The sequence below is a fragment of the Manis pentadactyla genome, chromosome 16 (assembly GCF_030020395.1).
Source record: "Manis pentadactyla isolate mManPen7 chromosome 16, mManPen7.hap1, whole genome shotgun sequence".
Taxonomy (NCBI): domain Eukaryota; kingdom Metazoa; phylum Chordata; class Mammalia; order Pholidota; family Manidae; genus Manis; species Manis pentadactyla.
Genome location: NC_080034.1, coordinates 60,310,872 through 60,336,712, shown reverse-complemented (window position 1 = coordinate 60,336,712; position 25,841 = coordinate 60,310,872). Strand labels below are relative to the sequence as shown.

At 41.5% G+C, this 25,841-nt stretch overlaps 1 long non-coding RNA gene across 1 annotated transcript; it reads right to left on the bottom strand.

Annotated features, from left to right (window-relative positions):
- Nucleotides 1-3,828: 3,828 nt before the first annotated feature.
- LOC118914188 (uncharacterized) lies at nt 3,829-8,396 on the bottom strand. The gene is made up of 4 exons (XR_008994308.1): nt 8,082-8,396; nt 5,869-5,998; nt 5,143-5,229; nt 3,829-3,941 (listed from the first exon to the last, which is right to left on the bottom strand). It is a non-coding gene; the product is annotated as an uncharacterized LOC118914188 (long non-coding RNA).
- Between the last annotated feature and the right edge of the window lie 17,445 nt (nt 8,397-25,841).

Here is a 25,841-nt window from a genome sequence, read left to right as displayed (position 1 = left end):
CAGAGAAAGATAGAGAAATCATCTCTTCTCACATCAGTGATTTATTCTCATTAATACTTTGGGACTTGCTGTCAGGTATAATCATAGGACATACAAAATACATCTCCTGCATATTATGGAGTTTAACATTTAAATAGATTTGAATACCGGTTTCTGAATCACAGTCAAGAATCATTAAGCATTTATTGCTGCTTATTTCCTGTTTCTTGAGCTATGATGTTGGATGATTTTCCACTGAGGAAGGATGCTTCCTTTTTCCTTCAGCTTTATTGAGGTATGATTTGATTGACAAATAAAAATTGCATACATATAAAGGGTACAATGCGAGGATTTGGTATACATACACATTGTGAAGTTATGGCCGCAATCAGCTAATGAACATACCCATCACCTGGCATAGTGAAGTTTTTTTCTTTTTGTGGTGAGAATGCTTGAAATCTATTCTTTTAGCAATTTCACCTATATTTTTTCTGTAATAATTGTGTAAGTCAGGGTTCCTCAGGGAAAAAGAACCACTAGGGTACACACACATATACACAGGATACATATACTCATATACAGATATATATATATATATATATATGAGGAGATGTGTTATGAGAAGTTGGCTCATGCACTCATGGAGATGTCTCACAATATGCCATCTGCAAACTGGAGAACTGGAAACTGGTGGTATACTTTGGCCCATGTCTGACGGCCTGAGAACCAGTGGGTATCTGGAATAAGTACCAGAGTAGGAAGGCCAAGAACCAGGAGCCCTGGTGGCCAGGGGCAGGAGAAAATAGATATCCCAGCTCAAAAAGGGAGTGAATTCACCTTTCCTCCACCCTTCTGTTCCATTCTGGCCCCCAGAGGATTGGATGATGTCCACCCACATTGGGGAGAGTGATCTCTTCACTCAGTCTACAGAATCAAATGCTCATCTCTTCCACAAACACTTTCACAGACACATCCAGAAATAATGTTTTGCCCATTACCTGGACATCCCTTAGGTCAGTCAAGTACACACATAAAATTATAGTCACCATACTGTACATCAGGTTTCCAGAACTTATTTCTCTTATAACTGAAAGTTTGTAGCCTTTGACCAACATCTCTCCCTTTCTCCCATCCCAGCGCCTGGTAATCACCATTCTACTCTGTTTCTTTGAATTCAGTGTTTTAAGATTTCACATGTAAATGAGACTGTACAGTATTTGTCTTTCTGTGTTTGGCTGATTTCACTTAGCATGATGTCCTCCAGGTTCATCCATGTTGTCACAAATAGCAGGATTTCCTTTTTTAAGGCTGAGTAGTATTCTATATATATATATCACATTTTCTTTATCCATTTATCTGTCAATGGACACCTAGGCTGTTTCCATATCTCCATTACATTGAAAGATACTGTCATAAACACGACAGTGCAGACATCGCTTTGGGATAGTGATTTCCTTTCCTTTGGGTATAGCCAGAAATGGGAATGCTGAATCATATGGTGGCTCTAGTTTTAATATTTGAGGAAACTCCACACTGTTTTCCATAGAGGCTACACCAATGTACATTTTAACCAGGAGTGCAAAAGAGTCATAATGGGAATTTCTTAACCACAGAGTCGAGGAAATAGTTTCTCAACTCACTTTAAGTCTTACTGCATGTGATCTCCAAGGCTGGAGAAGCACAAACTTCTGTAGGAAAGTTCTTTCTGGACTTACACAAGTTTGAGAGTTTTCAAGCTTCTTCATTGAATGCATGTCAGATTCCTTCCTTCCTTCCTATTTTGTGTTTTCTTTGTGTTCATTCATTCATTTATCTTTTCATTCAGTGCCTTTTGGAATGCATTCTATGGGCAGCTACTATGCTAGTCATGAGGGTTACAAGGAGAGAGAAAATAATATAGAGAAAAGATAGAGGGAAAAAAAACATAAAAATCCCCCTGCTGCTTATAGCCTAAATGAGTATGGAGACATGAATAAAAGGACCTAAGCTCTGGGCTCCAGAAGAGCCGGTCAGGGTCACATGGGAGGGGACAGCAGGGTGTTTGACTGAGGGCGGGTGGCACAGGGTTCCACAAGGAAGGTAAGATGAGAGGAGAGTGGGAAGGAGGGAGAAGAAAGTGAGTGGGAAGGGGATATTGAGGAGACAGAATAATCTGTGCAAACCCCAAGATGTGGGGCATGAGATGGGAAGAGGCCCCTCGTGCTGCAGGAGTGAAGGCAGGGAGCCGAGACGGAGAGACCCTCCCGGGAGAGGAGTGGCGTTTCCGTGCCCCTTGCCCTTCCCGTGTCTCACAGGGTCATAGGTGGCTCCAGATGAAATTAGGAGGCTGGAGCCTGCCCATCTAGTGGGGTTTCATTTCTTATTTTTAACTGCATTTCCCCTTTTTTTTTGCATATTACTTTACAGTTTATGAATACCAAAAAGCTTATGATTAAATCCAGTAGTCATGACAGAAATACCCTCACCCAACCCGTAACCTTTTACCTACCTCCCACACTCCCCAGTCCCACACTCCGCCCATTTCAGGCCCATCCATTTCTGTCCTGTTTACGTAGAGGGAGACTTCACTCTTTTAAGCAGCTTTTCACACCCCACTCTCCCTATCTCCCCAACATGTTCTCATCACCAATTTTTAAATTGTTCATGATCAGGATCTCTGTGAGTATTCACAGTGACTACTATAACTGTGATTGTGGCTTTTTTTTTTCTTGCACAGTTTTTGGCTTTCCTTGAATTAATACTTTACCTCATTTCTTTTTTGGCTTTTCTTTCTTTATCACTAATATTTTTCTATCAAATCTGAAAAATTCCTACCCCAACAAGAGCAAAACTCTTGTACTGAGAGTACATGTGCAGCCACCAGCATTTTGGGAACAGAGAGAAAGGGGACTTAGGGGGCTGTCTTGCCAATGGGTTTCAGCCCCAGGCAAGTTCACTATGGATGCAGTGTGACCAAAGAGATGACAGTAGAACGTTCTTAGGGTGAAAGGGTTATACCCAACTTTATTTCCAAGTGGCAGGACAATCACTAAAATCTCATTTACTCAGAGTGAGTCCGCATGCAGCAAGCCGTCTCTGCCTCTGGGCCTCTCTGCCTGCACAGCCGTCCTCTGGGCCTCTGTCCTCGCTGCTGCCACCACTACAGCCTCTGCTCTGCTCTCCTGCAGCCTTGCAGTCATGCCACCGTGTCACCCACAGCACTGGGCAGAGCTCTTTATATAGAGTCAATAGCAACATACTGCCCACATGTGTGTAGTGAGCTAGTCGACCAGGGCCAGGTGAGAATCCTGGCCACAGGACCTTTCATTTCATCCACAGGGCATTACTCACTCCATAGACTTTCCATTATCTTCCCGCTTTTAGGATGATGTCACCCACCCTCCACCAGGCCAGGTGTCTGGAGCCTCTCTAGGTGAATTTATTCAGCCACTAAATCCAGATGAAATTAGGTTTTCTGTTGTGGGGAGTCTCTTGCAGGGTTCCTGTTGCAAAGCAGTTTCCTCTGCTCTGCTATGTCAGTTACTAGCCTTCCATTGTCTTTCTAGCTTCCAAAAGACCTGGTTAAACTTGCTCATCTGCTGGTGTATCCTCTTCTATTTTTTTTTGTGCCATGCATTTATGCTTATTTGATTCAATTTCTCTTATTTAGGTGGTGTTTCAGAAGAGAGCAGGGAGTAAGCATGGGACCGGAGCGTCGTGTCACCAGGAGTCCCCTGTGGTTTCTGCTCGGTTGTTCTCTTGGCTCCTGCTCTGTGCCTGATTCAGACCTGAGACCAGAGGGATCTCACTAGGGAAGTAGGGGATGTCTCTGGTGCTAAACACCAGCTTCCTGGACTTCCTGCTGATCTGCTTTCTGCTGTGGATTGCTGGGCCACACACCAAAGTCTGGAGATGTCTCAAGAAGGATCACACAGAAGATTCTTACTCATATGTGGTTTCATGGGGTTACATACTCTGTGGGGCTGGAACAGGAATGGGATGGAAAGATAATAAGAATGTTTTTTTATGCCTCTTTAAATGGAACTTTAATAATAGAAAGCCCCTCTCTCCTTTGTATCTCTTTCTCTGTATACAACTTAATTGAATTGGGCATCTGGATTATAGATGCTTACCGAAAATCTCAAAATAACAGGGTCAGCCCTGCTGCCTCCTGGGCAGGTTCCCCTGCTGACCCTACAGGGAGGGCATCTGTCTTCTGTGATCTCAGTCCTCATTGCCTTCTGGACGAAGACCTGCCTGCCCATGGTGGAGAAGGGTCCTTGAAATGTGGAGGCTTCTGCATTCCAAAGTGAGTGGAGAAAAACAAAAGAGAACATTTTGGAAACATTTCTCCAGGAAAGGTCAATGAGAGAAGAATCAAAATAAAATACAAACGGGAGTGTGCCTGATGCTTCAGCAGGTGAGAACCAGCCCCATGACACGGAGATATCCGCATGCCTCCTAGTTACTCAGCAACAGAGAATGTGAATAATACCATGGAGTTACATCCATCTTTTCAGAGGCTGCTCTCCTGGGTTAGGGTCTGCCATGCCACAGGGCAGCTGGGAGTGAATCTTTGCAGCTGCCGAAAACAGGGATTTGTAATGGCAATACTGACAGACACTTAACGCGGCAGCGCCAGCAAGAGCTGTGATAATATAGTAAATAAGGGGAATGGGCTCGGCTTATCTCATTTCACAGCTGAGCTGTGTATGGCCAGATAAATCAAATCAGGCTAAACGGCTTCATCTAATAAACTGGGTCAACATATAATGTATTTGTTCAGGTTCGCACTTTCATTGATTCTCATTTGATTTAAGAAGAGATATTTCAGCACATGTTAGAACGCTTTTAGTATTCATCCCTCCTTCTGGTGAGGGGAGGCTGAGAGAACACAGAGCTGGGATTTTTCTTTTTCTTTTAAATAAATTAAGTTTTCTGATTCCTGGAAGTTCTGCTCCCCATCTTTCTGCGGGGAAGTGGGGGAGGGGCGCCCCACGGGCCCCGTGGGGCGAACGCCAAGAAGCAGCAGGAAAAAGAACGCCGCCGCTTCATCTGCATTTCCCAATAATGTTTTCGCGATGTTTGCTAATGTATCATTCATTAACCATCAGCCACTATGAAAAACATAATCCATCTCGCAAAGTGGACATTATTATCGCATTAAATCATTTCACAATATACCTGAACGGTTCCACATGAGAGGCCTGGCCTGGCCAAGCTCGATGCCTCCGGGGCAAGTCTTCAGCAGTAATGAGATACGAGGTCTGTCTGTGATGAATACGATATTACTCGTGTCAGTGGTTGCGGACGGCACCCAGAATATTTCTTCTTACAGGTTTTTTTTTTTTTTTCCATAGCGAAGGAACTCAGGCAAAGCACTATTAACCCAGTAAATGAAGCTCTAAAGATCACAGAGTGTGTCCATTAGGAGACAAGACGGTGACTAATCCAATTTTTCTTGCAGGGAGAGATCCTGATTTTTTGGTAACATCTGGGGACGGCGGGCCCTGCATTACAGATGAGGCTCTCTGTTCTGTCCTCTCTGTCACTTCCTTCTCTGCTTTTGTCTAAGAACAATTATGCACCGTGCCCTCCTCTCCACTGGAACTCCTCTTGCCAAAAGCCTCTTTGAGGGTGATTAAAATAATGTCCAGGGCTAGTGGGAGACATTGCAATGGATAACGGTAGGGGGACGGGAGAAAGAGCCAAATGCGAAGCCTCCCAGGTCTCATTTATAGGACTGCCTGCTGAGGCTTCGGGTCTGTGAGGGAGACAGGCTGGCATCTGCAGAAGGGTGAGGTAAGGGGTACCAGGGACCATTTACTCTCTGCTCCTGTTAAAAGCCCATTGAACAGTCTTGTTTCTTGGGAAGTAATCCCCATTTTCATCTCTCATAAAGGCACTCACTTGTTTCTTTTATTGCTTGAAACTCTGTCTGCAGTCATTTGTTTAAAATGTTGGTGCATGGAAACAAGATTCTCGATGCCCTTAGCCTGGACAGCCTGCAGGAGAGCTGTGGGAGGTCTGTCTGGGGTTCCTCGACAACAGAAACAAAGTGGCAACTCCCTCTCTCCCCTTACTTTGAATCTTCCTCCCCTTCCTTCTCTTCAGCAAATATTTGTTATGTGTCCACTTTATGCTGTATCCTGTGCAGGACACTCACAGTGCACGGTGTCCTTCCTCCAGCTAACAAATACAAAACAAATAAACAAAAAGCCACGCCCACCCACCTTTAAAATAGCCGCAAGGAGCTGCATTGATGACCCAATTAGAATTGGGTTTCAGTGGCAACTGTCACATATAACTAAATATGATATCTGATGTTTTTAATGACAACCCTACATCATCGCTTCCTAAGAGAACATAAAAAATACATTGCCCTGAAGAGTAGCCTAGAGAGGCAGAAATACGTCCTTCTCCCCCCACAGATTTATTTTCTGCATTTAATCAATTCAGAAGAATTGGCTTAATTTTCCACACTGCAAAACGCAGGTTGAAACACCCCCTTTGAAAGTCAAATTTATATTATTTCACATTACTCTGGTGTATCAGCTCAGGTGATGTGGAAAATGTAATTTTGAAAACATTTTGGCTTACTGTGGTCTTTGGAAAGGACAGCATAGTATAAGCCAAGGTTTTGTATCTAAATGGATATACTCTCAACTTCCCTTCTTATGCTGAAATAATTTTATAGATGTTATTATTTTCAGCAAGATTATTTATTTTGGATGAATGAACCAATCTCTCCCTGTACCCATCCCCTCTGTTCCCTTGACCCTCCTATTTCTCTTTCTTTTTTTCTTTTTCATTTGACTACAAACCAGCTAATAGGGCATTTTTACTGCCAATGTCCATATTATTCTTACAATGTTAAGAAAATATTTGTTTCCATGTTTTTTCAGAAAGTGTATCTAGGTGAGTTTTTTTTTTTATTTATCTAACTTTTCTTCAATTTGTAGGGCTTACTGTGAGTTTTTTTAAAAAAATAAATGATCTGCACAATACAACAGACTCTAGAAATTTAGAGGAGGTCAAATATTTAGTAGAGCACTATTTGGCCAATTTTAAGATGGTTATTTTATTTCATTAGAGATGTTATTTCATTTTAACTATAGAACATATTGCCCACATCATTGGCTCAGAGCTAACAGATAAAAATAAATAGCTCCGTCTTTCTTCTCAAAACTTTTGCTCTAATGTGATTATTCCTTCATGACTACCTTCTCTCTCCATTTGCCCAAATATCTATTACACATTGATTCATTTACCCCCATTGATTTGTCTAGAAAATGTTTATTGATACTGATTAGAGTATTCCCAGGTTTTGCGATTGGTTGTATTTCCCACAGCTCCTGGAAAAGTGGTTGGCACTGAGGAGGCACTAATAAAACAAAATTTGTTGAATTGAATTAACTGTAATTGTTTTCCAGTTAGCTGTCCAGATTCTACCTTTAGTTGGTCCAGGAATGCCTTAGACAGGGCAGCTAAAGGCATCTTTATTTAAATTCTCCAGGCTGCCATTCATGGCATCCCATTGTCTGCCCTGAAGATCATGTAATACAGCCCCCCGCCCCCCCAGGCCAACACACGCCCAGCATGCTCCTTGTTTTCTCCATGCCTTAGGCTGGGCTTCCTGACAGTAACTCCCCTTCCCAAATTTGTTCCTATTAGGGTCTTACCCACTTTTTCAAGGCCCTTTGCAAGCTCTACCTCCCAGAATTCCTCTCTGATAACTGCAGTCCACATGATTTTTCTTTCTTACACTCACCTCTAAGGTAAATAGAGTTACCCTATTTCCATATAAGTAAGTTAAAGCTCAAAGATGTCGTGATCTGCCCAAGCTTTTAGAGCTAATACAGGGAAAATGGAGAATTCAAACCCAGCTCTGATTAATTTTAAATCTTCCTCATTTCAAATTTTCTATGCCAGCGTCCAAGGGAGAGTCCGGAGGCATGCCACAAATAGCTTCTCTGAAACTGACCTCTGTTAAACAGCGGGCCCTAGCGGCACATGAAAATTAGATGGAAACTTTCTAAAAATCCCATGGCCTGGACCCCTTCCTGAGAAGTTTACACTTCTAATGTGTAGGCAGGGTTGAGAAACAAATAGACTACACTGACCTTGTTTAACGAGCTCTGACTCTACAGGATGCGCTGTCACCAAGTCTTCCTTTCCTGTCCGCACTAGCTGCTTCCCTGCATTCAGGATGAATGAATGTCTGTGAAATCACTTCTGATCCCCAGGCCGCCAACTCAACCACATAGAAAATAAGATTATTTGGCGTGACTTTACCTTAGTGAACTCACATTTGCCTTTTTATTGTTATACACAGAACTGAAAATTTACCATTTTCGCCATTTTTAAGTGTACAGTTCTGAGGCATCGAGTGTCTTCCCACTGCTACACAGCCGCCATTCCCATCCGTCTCCACAGCTCTCTCCTCTTCCCAAACAGAAACTCTGTCCCCATTAAACACTGACCCCCCATTCCACCCTCCCCCAGTCCCTGGAAACCACCATTCTACTTTCTGTCTCTATGAATTTGACAGCTCTAGGAACTTCACATAAGAAGAATAACACAGTATTTGTCCTTTTGTGACTGGCTTACTTCATTTGGTACAGTGTCTTCAGGTTCATCAGGTCTTAGCACATACTTGTTTTTAACAACATGTCTATTTTCATATGTGATCATTAACTTCAGGGTTGGTGATCATTTAGGCACTGTTTTACACAAATTAGGTGCCCCTAAAACTACTTATTGAATTCAATTAAATGAAACTGAGTAATGTTAACATTGCCAGCCTCTGTGGTTTCTGAAATACATTCTTTCCCTTGATAGAAAAAACAGCCTTTTCTTGGCCTCTGCATCTTTGTCCCGCTTATCACAACTGTCCATAAATTATCTGTAGAAGTTCTGTCAGTTTCTTTCAACATTATTTAAAGTCATTTGTCCATCCTGGAGTCCTGTGCCTGCTCTTCAGTTTCAATTTCCTTGCACCTCTCTGACTTTCACAGGCATGGTCTGGCCTTGTTGTCCCCATTTATCCAGGGCCTTAGGACTTTCAGTTTTAAAATGGGACAGTCCTGGATGAACTGGGATGAACTGGTCACCTTACTGGCCTGTCTTGCTCTTACTGACACCAAGCTGTTCTGATGGTGCCCCCGTAATGAAGTGAGAAAGGTCTTTTCTTTTTAAAAATTACTTTTATTCTTTTACTTTTTTTTGGTATTATTAATATACAATCACATGAGCAACATTGAGGATATCAGACTCCCCCCATTATCAAGTCCCCACCACATACCCCATTATAGTCACTGTCCATCAGCGTAGTAAGATGCTATAGAGTCACTACTTGTCTTCTCTGTGCTATACTGCCTTCCCCGTGAGGTCTTGTATTCTTGACAGGCCCAGGCATTCATGTATGAATTTTGGTGTGAAATCGCTGAATCTGCCATTTGGTTTCTTCAGCTAAGCATAGTAGTCGCTTTCGTTTTTGTCACTCTGAAAGTTCCATTTGTGAGTCCCAAGGGAAAAGAAATATGGTTATTCAATTTCTTTTTCTAGGCTACTTAAAACATTCAGAAAAGAGTGGAATACAGATGTTCTACTTCCTTTTTCTTTTTGAATTTAAATTAAGGGTTTATTACAAAAGGTAAAATGTTAGTCTCTCATTGCCAGTGTTTCTAGAAAACAAGGCGGTGGGTGCAGCTGGGGCCAGAGCACAGGCCTGGGGCCGACGGGCACCGCCCCATGGCCTCCAGCAGGGACGCGCAGGTCCGTCCTGGGAGGCGGGTGAAAGGAGGGAGACGCTGACCCTGACGGACAGGCCAGCAGGGCGGGCGCGCTGCAGTGCGGGTGGTGGGCGTGCAGGCCGCGGCCGCGGTGCCCCGGGTGGCTCACCTGAACGCGCACCTGCTCTACCCGCTCAGTTCCTCTGGCGTCAGCGGATGCTCGGGGTCATGGATGCGTGGAACCAGATCTAGGATGGGATGGTGCGGGTCGGTGCCGCCAAGCCTGCCGGTCTGTGCTCCTCGCTGGTGGTCTGGGGCTGCTCCCCCCAGCGCGGGTGAGCGAGGGTCGTGCTGCCTGGGGGCCGCCGCAGCCCCCAGGCTGCCCACGCGGTGGGCGTGCACTGCCTCTATTTCCTTACACACAGGTAACTTGTTTATCTTTCCTGAGACACTGTGGATGTACCTCTTACTTTTCATTTTTTTTTTTTCTTCTGACAGTCAGCTGTTTGCCTTTAAATCTTTTTCTCCTTCGCTGGGAGATTGTGCTGCAGAGAAATGCCTGTTAATGGAGTTTTGTGGATTACATTTAATATGGTGATAATGTCCTCTATACCAGGTGAATTTAAGTCCGGGCATCGTCGCCACTGCTGTGCACAGCTGCTCATGCTCCCTCCCGAGCACCTCCTGGGACTCAGGAGGGTGGTAAGGGCACTTAGTACACGGTGGTACCCCAGTCAGATGGCTAACGCGTTCTTTCATTGCCCTCCTTACCTCTTTCCAGGGGCTTCGGCTCTCACCAAATCCCCCGTGGTCTCATCTGAAGGAATTACACAAAAACTACATAATGGAAAATGAATGAAATGTTGCATGAGCATTGAGGGCCATCTCCCCAAGTCCTTTCCAGCCCTCTTCCTCTTGATTTGATTTAGTTGTTCACTGCCCCCCCCCCCACGTGACTCACTCAGCTCCAGACACTCTGAGGCAATCAGTCCCATTTCTTACATCATCTGTTGGCTCAGGCCGGTGAAACACGTGCGCACTTGAAGAAGGATTTCTTGCTTTTCTAGAAGAACCAACGGGGAAACATGGCTTCTTGTGGAGCTGTCATTTCTGGAAGTGAACTGTGCTGTCTGGCACTGTCCAGCCACCAGGAAACTGTGTGGGGAGCGAGCTGGGGACAAAGCAAGCAGGCCAAGCGTGGCAGTGTTTAAAGACGGAAGAAACCTAGGTCCCTGAAGACGTGGCGGAACCTCAGAATATAGCAGTCTTGGAGCACTCCTAACTCTCACTTCTAATTTTCCAAAGTAGAAACCTGCAGATTTCTGTAATGCCAGCCAAGCATTTGCATTTATTTTAAGGAATGTCTCTGAGTGTGGCCCATGCACAATCTCCAAACAGTATCTCCTGGAATACTTGTTAAAAATCAGGTTCATCTCCAGATGTATATAGGTGGGTTCTGTGGATGGGGCCTAGGCACTGCCATTTTTAATTAATTCCACTGTTTACTCCTATGTTCACTCAGGATTCAGAATATGTATTTTCAGAAAAAGAATGATATTTACTGGAAAGGACCCACTATCCTGTAAGAATATCACCCTTTTAAAGAACAACCTTGCAATCAACTATATTTTCTTATGTTGACCCTGAACTCCTGTGGGACATCTCAAAATCTGAAGATCACAGCACTCCAATGAGACTTGAGTCTAAAGTCCAGGGATATGAAACAGATCAGAAGTGATAAAAGGATAAAAAACATGTACTAGGACAATTAGAAGAAGAAGAAATGCTGAAATCCAAGAGGACAGGAATATTTCAGTGAGCAAATGGGTTTCCTCAAATGTATATTCAGGAGGCAGATGGTAAAGTGGAAAGTTGGCCCATTAAGAAATAATTATAGTAGGTTATGGGAGATTGGGGAAAAAGAAGTAAGAGATTTATTAAATAGCTTCGACTCATTTATGCAGAAAGGTGGCTGATCTTTGGATTGTATGTGCATGTGAGTGTGTGTTTGTGAGAGCAAGTGGGCCTTGGAAAAAAGCAGCAGAGTTTAAAGACTGCCCATGGACTGCAAGAGTGCATCCGAGGGTCTTATGGCCTGAAAGAGGGACGGCCACACTCTCAGTGCCTCACAGGCCATCAGGTGAGTTGGGTCGCCCATGTTCTTAAATGGCAGTTGTAAAAACGATAGCTCTGTAATGTCTGATAATCAAAGGCTATTTAGATTTATTTGTTGAAAGGCACACACACACACACACACACACACACACACACGTGTGTGCCCCTCTCCCCACTTAAACCTCTTAAACACCTTGACTTCCTTTTCACAAGCTTTCAATAACTTCCAATCACTGAAGCCATAAATGCCCTATTTTACAAAATAATACTCTTGAGGCCTGCCTGTTTGCCTCACTTACTACCTAGAAAAGACTAAGGCTTTAGTTAGGGCAGTAATTGAGATTATATTTAGTTTGGAACTTCATTCTTATGGCCCTGGAGAGCAGATATTGGTGTTTGTGCACATCCATGGGTGGTCTTTTCTCTTAAGAATTAAGGGCTGGCAAGCCTAGCTTTAATGCAGGGTTATGAGAATTCTTGCAGCTGCACACAGGAACATTTCACCAACTTCCTGCTGTCAAACACGACTCAATGTACATCCTTATTGATCACATCCCTCTTCTTGCTTGTTAAAATAGAAATTATATCCCTTGTGTACATCCAATTTCTTCACAGGAACCTCTACTCTGTTCCTTTCCACCTTCCAGCAACCTGATAGTACCCCTTCCCTCTATTTTGTATTCAACCTCTCCTCTAAAAATTTTAAAATTGAGTTTATTTTTAGGGTAGTTTTAGGTTCCCAGCAAAACTGAGCAGAAAGTGCAGAGAGTTCCCATTTACCTCCTCCCCAAAGAAACCCCCTGTGTGGTACATTTGTTATAACCCACATACCTCTATCAACACATTGTTATCATCCGAAGCCCATAGTTTAAATTTGGGTTCACTCTTGGTGTTGTACATCTTGTTGTTCTAGATATGCATTAATGACACACAGCTACCATTATAGTATCATATAGGAAAATTTCACTGCCCTAAGACTCCTCTGTGTGCTGTCTATTCATGCCTCCCTCCCTGCTAACCTGGGCATTCATCGATCCTTTGTCTCCATAATTTTGCCTTTTCCAGATTGTCATATAGTAAGAATCAAACAGTATATAGCCATTCCAGATTGACTTCTTTCACTTAGCTATATGCATTTGAGGTTCTTCTATGTCTTTTTATGGCTTAGTGGCTCATTTTGTAGGGCTGAATAATATTCCCTTGTCTAGATGTACCACCGTTTATTTATCCATTCACCTCCTGAGAGATATCTTGGTTGCTTCCTAGTTTTGGCTGTCATGCATTAAGCTGCTCTAAACACTTGTGTGCAGGTTTTTGTGTGGGCATAAATTCTTACATCCTTTGGGTAAATACCAAGGAACATGATTACTTGACTGTACGGTAAGACTGTTTAATTTTGTAAGAAATTGCCAACCGTCTTCCAAAGTGTTTCTTCTAATTTTCATCACTAGGAGTGAATGAGGGTTCCTGTTGTTCCACGTCCTGTTGTCAGTGTTTTGTATTTTGGCCATTCTAACAGATGTATAATGGTATCTTATTGTTGTTTTAATATGAAATTGCCTATGACATATGATGTGGAGCATCTTTTCATATGCTTACTTACCATTTCTATATCTTCTTTGGTGAGGTGCCTTTTAAGGTCTTAGGCCTATTTTTAATTAGGTTGTTCATGTTCTTATTATTGAACTTCAGGGGTTCTTTGCATATTTTGAACAACAGATATGCCCCTTATCAGATGTGTCTTTTGCAAATATTTTCTCCCAGTTTGTAGCTTGTCTTCTCATTCTTTTGACCATCTTTGTAGGACAGAAGCTTTTAATTTTAATGCAGTCTATCTTATCAATTGTTTCTTTCATTAATGTCCTTTGGTGTGGTGCCTAAAAGGTCATTGCCATACCCAAGGTCATCTGAATTTTCTCCTATAGTTTGTTAGGAGTTTTATAGTTTGTATTTTAATTTAGGTCTACGATTCATTTTGAGTTAATTTTTGAAGGGTGTAAGGCCTGTGATGAGATTCATTTTTGGAATTGTTCCAGCACCGTAGGTTGAAAGACTATGTTTGTTTTTGTATTGTTCTGCTTTTGTTTTTTGTCAAAGATCAGTTGACTATATTTGTGTGTGTCTACTTCTGGGCTGTCTCTTTTGTTCCACTGATCTTCTTGCTCTTTCACCAGTACCACACTGCTGGTGACTGTAGCTTTGTAGAGAGTCTTGGAGTCTGGTAGTGTCAGTCCTCCAAACTTGTTCTTTTCTTTCAATATTGGGTTTTTGCCTTTTCATATAAACTCTTGAATCAGTTTGTTGATTCTGCTCTCAATTTTGATTCTTTCCTCTTATATTTAAGATCCGCTCGTAACTCTTTATTCAAAACAAAACAAAAGCAACAACAAACTCAAACACCTTTCTCAACTCTATGCTCTCTCTAATTTCTGCTCTCACTCCTCTCTTCGCAACACACCTTCTTGGATAAATGGGTTGTACCACCTCCATTTCCTTGCCTCTCACTTCCAGCTCCTCTGCCTCCCGTCTGGTTTGCACCCTCTTCTATTCCACCAAGACAGCTTGTGGTGATGGTGATTCCCGTAGTGAGTCCCCTGCAGCTGAGTCCTCTGATATTTAGGTCTTCTCTTATTTGACCTCTGAGAAGCATTCAACACTAATGACTCCTGCCTGCTCTTCACTCTCCTTGGCAGCCTTACCTTCCATAACCTGGACATCAGGTGTTAGAGTCCTCAGATCTCTCCCCGGCTTTCTGATGGCCTCACTGTTCTCTTCCTGCGTGGTTCTGTCCACGCACTTCAGTCACCTCTTTAGCTTATTCTGCTATTGACTGGCAGAATTCACTGATATCCATGGATTTCCTAGGTGACATTTCTTTGCAGTAATGCCTGCAGTTTGTGATTATATATGCAATCATTTATTTATCTTCCTCCTTGGGCTATTAGTGCTGTGAGACCAAGGACCGGTCCATTCTTGTTCTGCAGTGTCCCTGGAGCTTAGCACTTAGCTGACACATAGTGGCTGCTACTCAATTGTTGAATGAAGGACTGGTGGTGGGAAACTTGGTGAACATACTGTCTGTTCATGAGTGCTTCTGAAGTCCTCCAGGTAGAATAGTCATTTAGCTTATATTTATTTTTGTCCTTACTTCTCCATGGAAACTACACTTGCTAAATTGATCAACAGCTTTTTCCTTGTCAAGTGTTTTGGCCTCTCTGCTCTCAACTTTCTGAGATTTATTTAAGTGGCCTACATATACTCTCACTGGTGGTCTTCCTCCTCTTCTTCCAGTTCATTATGCAGTTTGTTGCATGTATGGAATATTACCTGTCTCTGTTGATTTCTGTTCTCTCATCTCTTTAATAACTCAGGTAAGATTTTGGCACAATTTGTTTTTTTTTTCCTTTGAATACAGCCTACAGAATTTAGACAATACTACATTTCACGCTGAGATCAACCACCACTTAACATAAACCTTAGAGAAAATTACCTTTTGAAATGGATCTCCCATTCTTTGCAGTATATTCTTGGTATTTTATATGGACTTAAGAACTTAATTTTGATCTAAATCTAAATAGTAATATAATAAGTATATATAACTTAATGAGACTAAATATTCTTAAGGAATCATTATTCTTTTCCCACTTTCTCCCATATTCCCGTGACCCCTAGGCCTCAAGCTTGGCACCAGTCTATTCTTTTCTGTCCTTCTGTCATTTTTATCTGGCCTTGCCTGGCTAGGAGGCCAGACGTCACCTCTACCAGCTGAACACACAGTAAAAAACCATTGCTAACACCCTTCTCCTACAGCCCATGTTCTGAGCCCTCCATCTCAACATTTTCTCTTCTATTTTGTGATTTTCTTCAAGTCCTGGGCTCTGGAGCCCTGTTTCTACTTTAAAAAAAAAAAAAAGCTTTATTGAGATATAATTGACACAATAATAAACTACACATATTTAAAGTGTAAACAGTTTGATGAATTTTGGCACACATACATCTACACCCATGAAATCAACACCACAATACAGTGAATGTGTCCATTGGCCCCCAAAATTTCCTTTTGCCACTTACAGTTCCTCCCTATGTCCCCAGTCCACAAAACCACTGATCTACTTTCTGTCACTGTAGATTAGTTTGCATTTTTTGGAGCTTTATATAAATGGAATCATACAGAATGTATTCTGTTTTGTCTGGCTTCTCAGCATCATCATTTCGAGCTCCATCCATGTTGGTGCTTTCATCAATAATGCATTCCTTTTGAGTGCTAGGTAGTATTGTACTGTATGTACACATAGCAGTTTGTTTGATCATGTCCCCTGTAGATGGACATTTAAATTGTTTCCAGTTTTTGGCTATTAAAAATAAAACTTCTATGAATATTCTTGTATAACTCTGTATGGTTGTATTTTACTTTCTCTAGCATAAATGCCTAGGACCAGAACAACTGGATCATATGGTAGAAGGATGCTTAACTTTTTAGGAAACTGCCAAACTATTTTTCAGAGTGGTTGTGTCATTTTACATCCCCACCATCTCCAGTGCTTAACAGCTGCAACGCCTCTATATTCTCACCCTTGCCTTGCTCAGTCTTTTTAATTGTAGCCATTCTAATAGATATATAGTAGTATCTCACTGTGACTTTAATTAGCATGATCCTAATAATTAATGACATTAAAGATATTTTCATGTGCTCATTTGCTAGCTACATTTTTTTTTTTTTGGTTGAGTGTGTGTTCAAGTTGTTTGCCCATATCTTAATTGGGTTGTTTTCTTCTTGTTGAGTTTTGAGAGTTCTTTATATATTCTAGATATAAACCTTTTGTCAGATATATGCATTGCAAAGATTTTCATCCATTCTGTGGTTTGTCTTTTCATTCTTTTTGGCAGTATCTTTTGATAAGCAGACTTTTTAGTTTTAATGAGATACCATGTATCAATTTGTTTTTTATGGACTGTGCATTTGGTGTCATGTATAAAAATGTTTGCCTAACTCAAGGCCACAGATGTTTTCCCCTATGTTTCCTTCTAGAAGTTTTATACTCTTAGGCTCTACATTTAGGTCTATGATCTTTTTTGGGTTAATTTTTGTATATAATACAAAATATGGATCCAAGCTCACTTTTTTCTATTGGGTGGTGCTTGCCTCTTATTTTTTAGCTTCACACTTACATCTTAGGCTTGACACTTGGGACTTATCCTTGATGACCATTTGCACCCATAAATTGGACACATAATGAACACACACTATTATTACACCTGCTCTGGTCAGTGTTCAGCCAAGTAGAGTTTAGCCTCAGGATTAAACTTCTTGATGATGTTTAGGGCCAGTCTCTGCCTTGGTAAGCCTCAGCCCCATGGACAGGCACCACAAAGATCTCATTTTTTGAGCCTAATGGATCATTTCTTTACTGTGTCCACCTCTTGATCTACCTTCTTGTTCTTTAACTGCTCACGTCACATCTCTGGGTTAATTACAGTGGGTGGTAGCTTCCAGTACCTCTTCTTTTTCATCTAATACGTGGATCATTAGAGCTTTTTCTCTATTCACACCCAGATTCTCACCTCAAATACCAAATCAAGGTCATTTAGTTCATTCAGTTTGTTCAGCCAATGCTGAATGGACCTTACAGTGGGTCATACTGAGTGCAACATATATGGCTGATGACATCCTTGGTCTCACGAGGCTTATAGTGTAATGGTAGATACAGATGAATAAATAAGTTTTATTCATGTGCAGTGAAATGGGTGCTAAAATGGTGGAAATTACAGGAGATTCCATCAAGCCTCCTTTTTCTAAATTGTTTCCACCTTCAGTTGCAACTGGGCTGCTTTTTCTAAAGAAGCACATATGTCATGGTTTCTCTCTCTGCCCAATCAGTCAGCCAGTATATTTTGATATTTCAGATGAGCAACATACCATTTCCACTATTAAAATCTCTGTAAGAGTTTAAAAAACGTTGGTTCTGAATTGTCTAATTATTTGTCACTGCCCTTGATTTTGGCTGTGAGCAAGTAGCCTAATCAGGAGCTGCAATTTGTATAATTCCAGTAGGAATTCCTTTGTTTCTGCCTCCGAGGGCTTTCTCAATGGGTTGCATGTAGAGGTACGCCTACCTTAGCCTTGTAAGACCCCAGTTCATGTCCTTGTCCATGTTTTGTAACCTATAGCTATTCTTTCTGTGCTTCAGTTTTTTATTGTATAAAATTGAGAATTTGGGGTTCTTTTGATTCTACAATGCTAGGATGGTTCATTTTCAAAATCATTTAAAATTTACTTCCTAATTCAATATTCCAAGACCATCTGTGGCTAGTCCTATAATTCCGTTTTTATGTAATTAACTACTTTATGTAATTAACATAATTATACATAGCCACGTGCCTATTATAAACATTTCTCTTTCACGTGTTTGATGTCTGGTTATATGAAAATGATACTTGATATTTTCCCCAAGATTTTAAATAGATGAAGTCAGTAGCATTTCCTTTTTTTTTTTTAAAAAAAATTCGAGGTATCTCTGTAACCCGGCACATTGCATTAGTAAAGTGTTAACTAAATGAGTTTGTACTGATGGGTTTATATACATATGCAAGAATTCCTCTGTAGTTCGACAAGTTTGGGCATTTCCGGTAAGCAAGGTGCAATTTCGGTCCACGTAACTGACTTTCATTAGACAGGCAGGTTGAGGGCCTGATGTGTCTAACTGAGTCACTTGTCCCCTTTGGTTTTGCTTGCATGGAAAGAGCCTCACCTCCAAGTTCCCACTTGGCTAGTTCCAGCGAAGTCCCACTGGGAGCATGGCAAGAGCATTAATGCTGGTGGTGACCGCGCCATTACCCAGAACATGCAGGTTAATGTGGAGAGAGGCAGGGAACTGCGGGAAGCAGCAAGGCAAACCCAGGAACACCTATTAGAAAGAACGGTCATGCAGCACACGGATCAGGAAGAAGCGGTAAGGGTCAGAGGGTCGGAGGAGCTCCCCCCACTCCCTAATCAAAGAAAACATGCCAGGGACGGGGAGTAAAGAAACAGCAACAGAATGAGTGCAGAATCAATTCACGTGGACTTGGCCCTCACATAGTGCCCAGGTCCACAGTCACCCCTGAATCTGAGTCCCTGCAGGACAAACAACCCACGTGGATGGGAAGGCTGTGATCATGTGGCAGGACACAGATGTATTGTCACTCTTCCTAGTAGGTTTTGGGTCAGATTCATGTAAACCATCAACCTGGCAAATGCAAATAACTCTATTAGGAAGCAGAATTAGAGAGACACAGATAAAATTATGTGATAATTCAAAGAAGAGAAAATTCAATTCTATTCAAGGTTTCATGAAGATGTGGAATTTGAGATCGGCCTTATAAAACTGGAAGATTTTGTCAAGCCAATATTATGGGGGTAAGACAGAAATAGCAAAAGCAAATGGAAGGGGAACTAGGAATGAAGAAGGCGTTGGAGAATATTACCCGTTCAGTTTGCTTGAAGGATGAGAAAGGATAGGGGGCAGAAAGAAATGAGGTTGTAATGGTAGGTTGAGGGCGAACCCTGAAGACCCTGGATGCCTCCCGTGACTTTGTTTCTCCATTTGTTCCCACTTTTTCAAAGGTGGCTCATTGCAGGCCTTTATCTGGGGCCTAAAGTCAGATCTAATCTTGTGGGAATACGTGAAAGCCTTCCTCATCCATTTGTGTTTGGATGTACATCATATTCCCCATAGTTTGAATCCAGAAGTCCAGTCCCACTGGTGGCCACTTACACATCCATGCTCTGTCTTCCCCATCCCTCCTCTGCTGCCGTATGGAAATCCCAGGGCCCAGGGCCCCAGAGTCTACCCTGGTTATGGTGCCCACCCAGGTTCCAGATCGAAGGACTCCCTACTTTATCCAGCCCCGTGGCCACCAAACTGAGCTTCTACTTGCTGCCTTTTCCACAGTCTGCCCAGTTGCTGTGCCTAGTACTACAGTTGTCCCCTCAAATGAATCCTAGCATACCTAATCTGGGGCCTGGAATACTGCACAGTTTTTAACACTTGTGTCACCTCCTCCCCACCCAGGCTGGGTCTCACTACCTGCCACACCTGTGTAGCTTCCTGGCTGGATTTGTACTTGCTTTGTGCTGAATTGCTAATTAGATGTTTCAGTATTAATCACTATAGAATTAGGACTAAAACTAATGTTATCCGTCCTGAGACATTGGCCCTCCACATGCTAGTGGCCACTTCAATTTATCAGTGCTCTTGGCCATGTTCCTCTCTAAAATACAGATCTCTGTCCAGCTTTGGCTTATCTTTTACACCTGCCAATCACGCTTAGTTCCAACACCTACCTGAGATGCTGCACCAGGACAAGGAGTTTGGACTTCATTAGGTCACAGCAAAGTGGTTTCGGTTGTCAACCACCCTATTGTATGTATTGCAATTTATTTATTATTTATTACACAAATACTGTTTGTGTTCCAAGGAGAGTTGATCTCCTATCTTCCATCATTTTTATAGAGGAAAACATCAACTTCAAGGATGAACACAATGTATCTTACAGAATCGATATAGGCTATATCACAGAATTTGTTGAGGGTACGCATCCGAACTTGAACCTGGGGAATTTTAAGCAAAGGCCATATATTGCAAGAATGTCAGAAAGTCACAACAGTAATGGGGAGCTAGAGAAATAGGGTTAACAATGGGAGGAACAAGCCAGTTCCACAGGGTTAGGAAGCCAAAATGGCAGAGCTGGGCTTGTGGCTGGAACTGGAGCTTGCTGTGGGGTGCCTCCACTGGCACCCATGTGACTGCCATTTTTACCGACCTTGTGTTACTCTCTGAAGATTCAAAGGTACAGGAAGAGTGTCTTCTGTGTAACCACCCTCTGCATGCAGTGTCTGGGAGGAAGGATTTGTCCAGCTAACTTCCACAGTGCTAAGCAAGTATATGTATCATCCTACAAAGATGCCACACGATGGGGAAGAAGGAATTTTTTTAAAAAAGAATCAAGATGCTATTAGGAAAGGGAAATGGATATAATGTTGATATAAACTTACAAATAGCCATAAATATTCCATTCTTCAGGGTCTTCTATTAACATTCCAGACTCCACACATTTTAAATCTTGAAAAGCCACTTTGCTGTAGGGTGATAAAAGCAGTTGCTAACAATTTTTTCTGACTCTATCTCTGCTTCTCTGCAGAAGCTCCAAATGACCAAGCCCCTCCCAAACGGTTCCAGGAGCGCCCCCGTGGGGTCTTGTCTGTTCTGAGAACTGGTTCCCCTCTACAGGGGCTTTATCTCTGGATTTGGAGAGGAAATTTGGGTTTCCTTGTCTCCAAGTTCTGGTTCTGTGCTTGTATGTTGAGAGAATACTGGTATCGGAAGCAGACATTCTGCCATTGATAGTAGCACAGCCTTATTCATTGCTGCCTCCAGCGCCCGAGGGCTTTGACTGTGGCCATCACCCTTATGGTCACCAACAGTGCTTCCGGTGCCATGACCCACGGAGATGTGGAGAAATACCCCTTTTGGCTTTTAATTCCTTTTCCATTGTTACCACGCTGCATATGTCTCAGACACAATCCTGTGGGCTGATCAGTGGAAAATCTGAGTGGTGTGTGCGCCTCTCAGAATCCCTCCTATCTCTCTAAAGTTAAGCCAATCCACTGTCTTTGAACCAAATTCCTGAGCCTTATGATGAGTTACTTACCCAGAGGATCCCAAGCACCTGTACCATCCCGTGGTTCACACCGTGGCAGCTCCGAGGCGAGACTGCTATACCTGTACTTCGTGTGGTGACCCACACCAGCTGTGCAGTCCCCTACCTCTGTCCCTTGTCTTTCTCTTCTCTTTTTCTGGAACATCATTCCCAGACAGTATTCACCTGTACAACTCAGACTAATCTTACAATCTCACCTGCCCCAGCTCTATAGCTGATTGCAACAAATCCACGCTCTATCCCATAGAACGCAGGGCATTATATTGAAATTATCTGTTGTTTCTGTCTCCCCACCTCAACTATGGGCTCTGGGAGGACAGGACCTGTGGTATTTTTCATTTCTCTCTCTCTTGAGCATGTTGCTTGCTTCCTGACACAAAAAGACACTGGACACACTTACTCATTCAGTTTTGAAATTTAAGGTTAAAAGATCTCTCATTAAAACTCTTAAACTGCTCTGTTCAAAGAGGAGTATATGTAAAAGGAAATGATAAATACCATATACATAATTTTTTAATTATATAGCTTTATTTTTATAAAATGGATACATGATCACAGTATAAAAATTTCTGTAAGATGTTTGTAAAAAATTTGCAAAAAAATCTATATGTAAAATTTTTTATGTAAAATGTAAAAATTTTTGTAAAATTACATGTATGTGTATAGATGCAGAAAGAAATAACTGAAAATATGTCACTAGGACAGCTCACATGGGGATGTTGAAATTTCATCTAAACTTCACATTTTTATTTGTACCTTTGTATAATATGAGAGCTTATTTTTGTTGTAATACCATGTGCTTTAAATCAGGTAGTTTAAAGACCATTAATTTAGGTAAGTGTGCCAAGAAAATAAAAAGAAGATTCTATTAAATATTAGTCTTTTGGGTGAGCTCATGTTTCAAGATACTGTGTAATTAAGTTCTGCAGTTCATCTTTCAATATCTTTTCTTCCTGGTTTTTCTTACAGCTAAAAGTATCATTTCTAACTAATTTTTTTCTGTATACTCTTTGGTGTATTTATTTCATGAAAATACATATTTTTTTTCCTGCAACTGTAACAAATAAAATAATGGGAATGGTATCAAAATTGAGGTAGGAATGACTGTTTACTTCTCTCCCTATGACAATTTTCAGGCATTATCTTCGGTGTGAAGCAGAAGAAACTTAATTAAAGATGTAATTTTGTGGAAAGTCTAAGGCATCAAAAGAACTAAGTGTGGATGCGGTGGCTCTAGGGAGACCAGGAAAACGGAACTTGGCACCAGCAAGTGTAACTTACGAATGCTGAGAGCTTTATACACAGTATGGGCTTAAAGTGAAGAGGGTGAAATAGAGAAGAGATAACAGGTATCACTATTGTTTTTTGAGATTTTTATTATCAGAAAATGCTCCCAAGTTAGAGTCGGGGTAGGTCTGTATCGCAGTCTGGCTTTGCCTCTTTTGTGTGAAGAAGATACTCAGCATCTCCATTATGTGTTATGTGGTATCACATATGCTTTACATGCTGTAAAGCAGGGCTGTAAGGCATTTCAACTTATGTTTTACCATCTTCTATTATTTACCATGTGCCACTGCCACTCTGTCCAGGAAACCATGATAACAAGGATAATCGATTTCCAGATTGGAAGGGCCTTTAAAATTTGTTGTCCCAAATGATCTGTCCGATGCATAAAATCCTTCTACTATGTCCTCCAAAAGTGAGCGTAAGACCTCTTCCTGAACAGCATCAGCTCAAGCAGGTCATTCCAAGCAGTCTCTTCAACTTGGGGTGAGGCAAGGGTTCAAAGATTTTCCTATCGTTGAGTTAAAATCTTCTTCTGTTTAAATTCCACCTGTTGTTTCCAGCAAGGCTCTCGAGTCATGAGGGAGTACAGGCCCTCTCGTAGATGACAACCCTGTAACTATTGACAGACTACTGTGGTGCTTCACAAAGGTGTATTATTTTTAGGATAGCATACATTATATTAGAGTGTACTTCCTCTCCAGAGAGGAAGTACACCTGTGAAGTAGCAGCAAGGCCGAGGTCCCTGGATCTAATCCCAGCTGTTTTATTTCCTAGTTATCTGGAAATGGATGCATCTCCTTATTTTGAGAACCAATTTATAGTAAGATTAAATAAAATACCAATTTCATGGGCTATTTTTAGAACTCATTAATTCAATAAGTATTTGTTGAATGTCCACTAGGCTGCAAATACAATAATGAGCAAAATAGACACACACTTCCAAGGGTGCTCTTGGAACTTAGATTCTGTGCGGTTGGGGGATAGAAAATAAGTAAACTAGAGAGAATGTTGGTTAGTGAAAATGCTATGAAGAAAAGCAAAGCAGAAAAGTGGGGATGGGGAATACCAAGTCGGGGGGTTGCAATTTTAGATAGGGATTAAATGACATAGTGCGTATGATTACATTTTGTAAACTATAGACAGCTATACAGATGGGAGGTGTTTCTGTGGCATAGGCTCTAACTCCCTCATGCTGGTCCCTTTTCTCTGCCATACTCATACTGTGTGGTGTGTCTGTCAATGGTTGGTGGCTGGAACCAAGCCTAGCATTGCAGTGTGACCTGACCAGCTCAGCATATCACATTGATTTTGCCCTACCTACTTTCAAAGGGTTTTTTTCATAGTTTATGATCAACTATACCCTAATGTCTTTATACCTAATTTCACACTTGAGCTTTTGTACAATACTTTTCCTGTCTGCCTACCCAGTGACAGGGCCGGAGAGCCATCTTTAGGAACAAGGGGGCAGCTTCCAACACTATCATTTCAGTGGTACACGTGTCCCTATCCCTATACCATCCATTTACCCAATCTTGAAGTTTTTCAAAGAGAAGAGCAAAAGTTTTCTTTCCACTTTCTAAATTTCCAAGAAATTGGGATCATTAAAAGCAAATAGATGAACTCTTGAGTAGGAAGAATTAATATTGTCAAAATGGCCATCCTGCCTAAAGCAATCTACATATTCAATGCAATCCCTATCAAAATACTGACAGCATTCTTCAAAGAACTGGAACAAATACTTCTAAAATTCATATGGAACCACAAAAGACCCCGAATAGCCAAAGCAATCCTGAGAAGGAAGCATAAAATGGCGGGAATTATGCTCCCTAACTTCAAGCTCTACTACAAAGCCACAGTAATCAAGACAATTTGATACTGGCACAAGAACAGACCCATAGACCAATGGAACAGAATAGAGAGCCAGATATAAACTCACACATATATGGCCAATTAATATATGATAAAGGAGCCAGGGACATACAATGGGGAAATGACAGCCTCTTCAACAGCTGGTGTTGGCAAAACTGGACAGATACATGCAAGAGAAGGAAACTGGATTACTGTCTAACCCCATACACAAAAGTAAACTTGAAATGGATCAAAGACCTGAATATAAGTCATGAAACCATAAAATTCTTAGAAGAAAACATAGGCAAAACTCTCTTGAATATAAACATGAGCAACTTTTTCATGAATATATCTCCTTGGGCAAGGGAAACAAAAGCAGAAATGGACAAGTGAGACTATTTCAAACTAAAAAGCTGTAGAGCAAAGGACACCATCAGTAAAACAAAATGGCATCCTACAATATGGGAGAATATATTAATAAATAATATATCCAATAAGGGGTTGACATCCAAAATATATAAAGAGCTCACATTCCTCAACAACCAAAAAGCAAATAACCCAATTAAAAAATGGGCAGAGGAGCTGAACAGACACTTCTCCAAAGAAGAAATTTAGATGGCCAACAGACACATGAAAAGATGTTCCAAATCACTAATCATCAGGGAAATGCAAATTAAAACCATGAGATATCACCTCATTCCAGTTAGGATGGCCAATATCCAAAAGACAAACAACAACAAATGTTGGCGAGGATATGGAGAAAGGGGAACCCTCCTACACTGCTGGTGGGAATGTTCAACCATTGTGGAAAGCAGTATGGAGGTTCCTCAAAAAAATAAAAATAAAAATACTATTTGACTCAGGAATTCCACTCCTAGGAATTTACCCAAAGAATACAAGTTCTCAGATTCAAAAAGACATATGTACCCCTATGTTTATCACAGCACTATTTACAATAGCCAAGAAATGGAAGCAACCTAAGTGTCCATCAGCAGATGAATGGATAAAGAAGAGGTGGTACATATATACAATGGAATATTATTTAGCCATAAGAAGAAAACAAATCCTACCATTTGCATCAACATTGATGGAGCTGGAGGGTATTATGCTCAGTGAAATAAGCCAGGCGGAGAAAGACAAGTACCAAATTATTTCACTCATCTGTGGAGTATAAGAACAAAGAAAAACTGAAGGAACAAA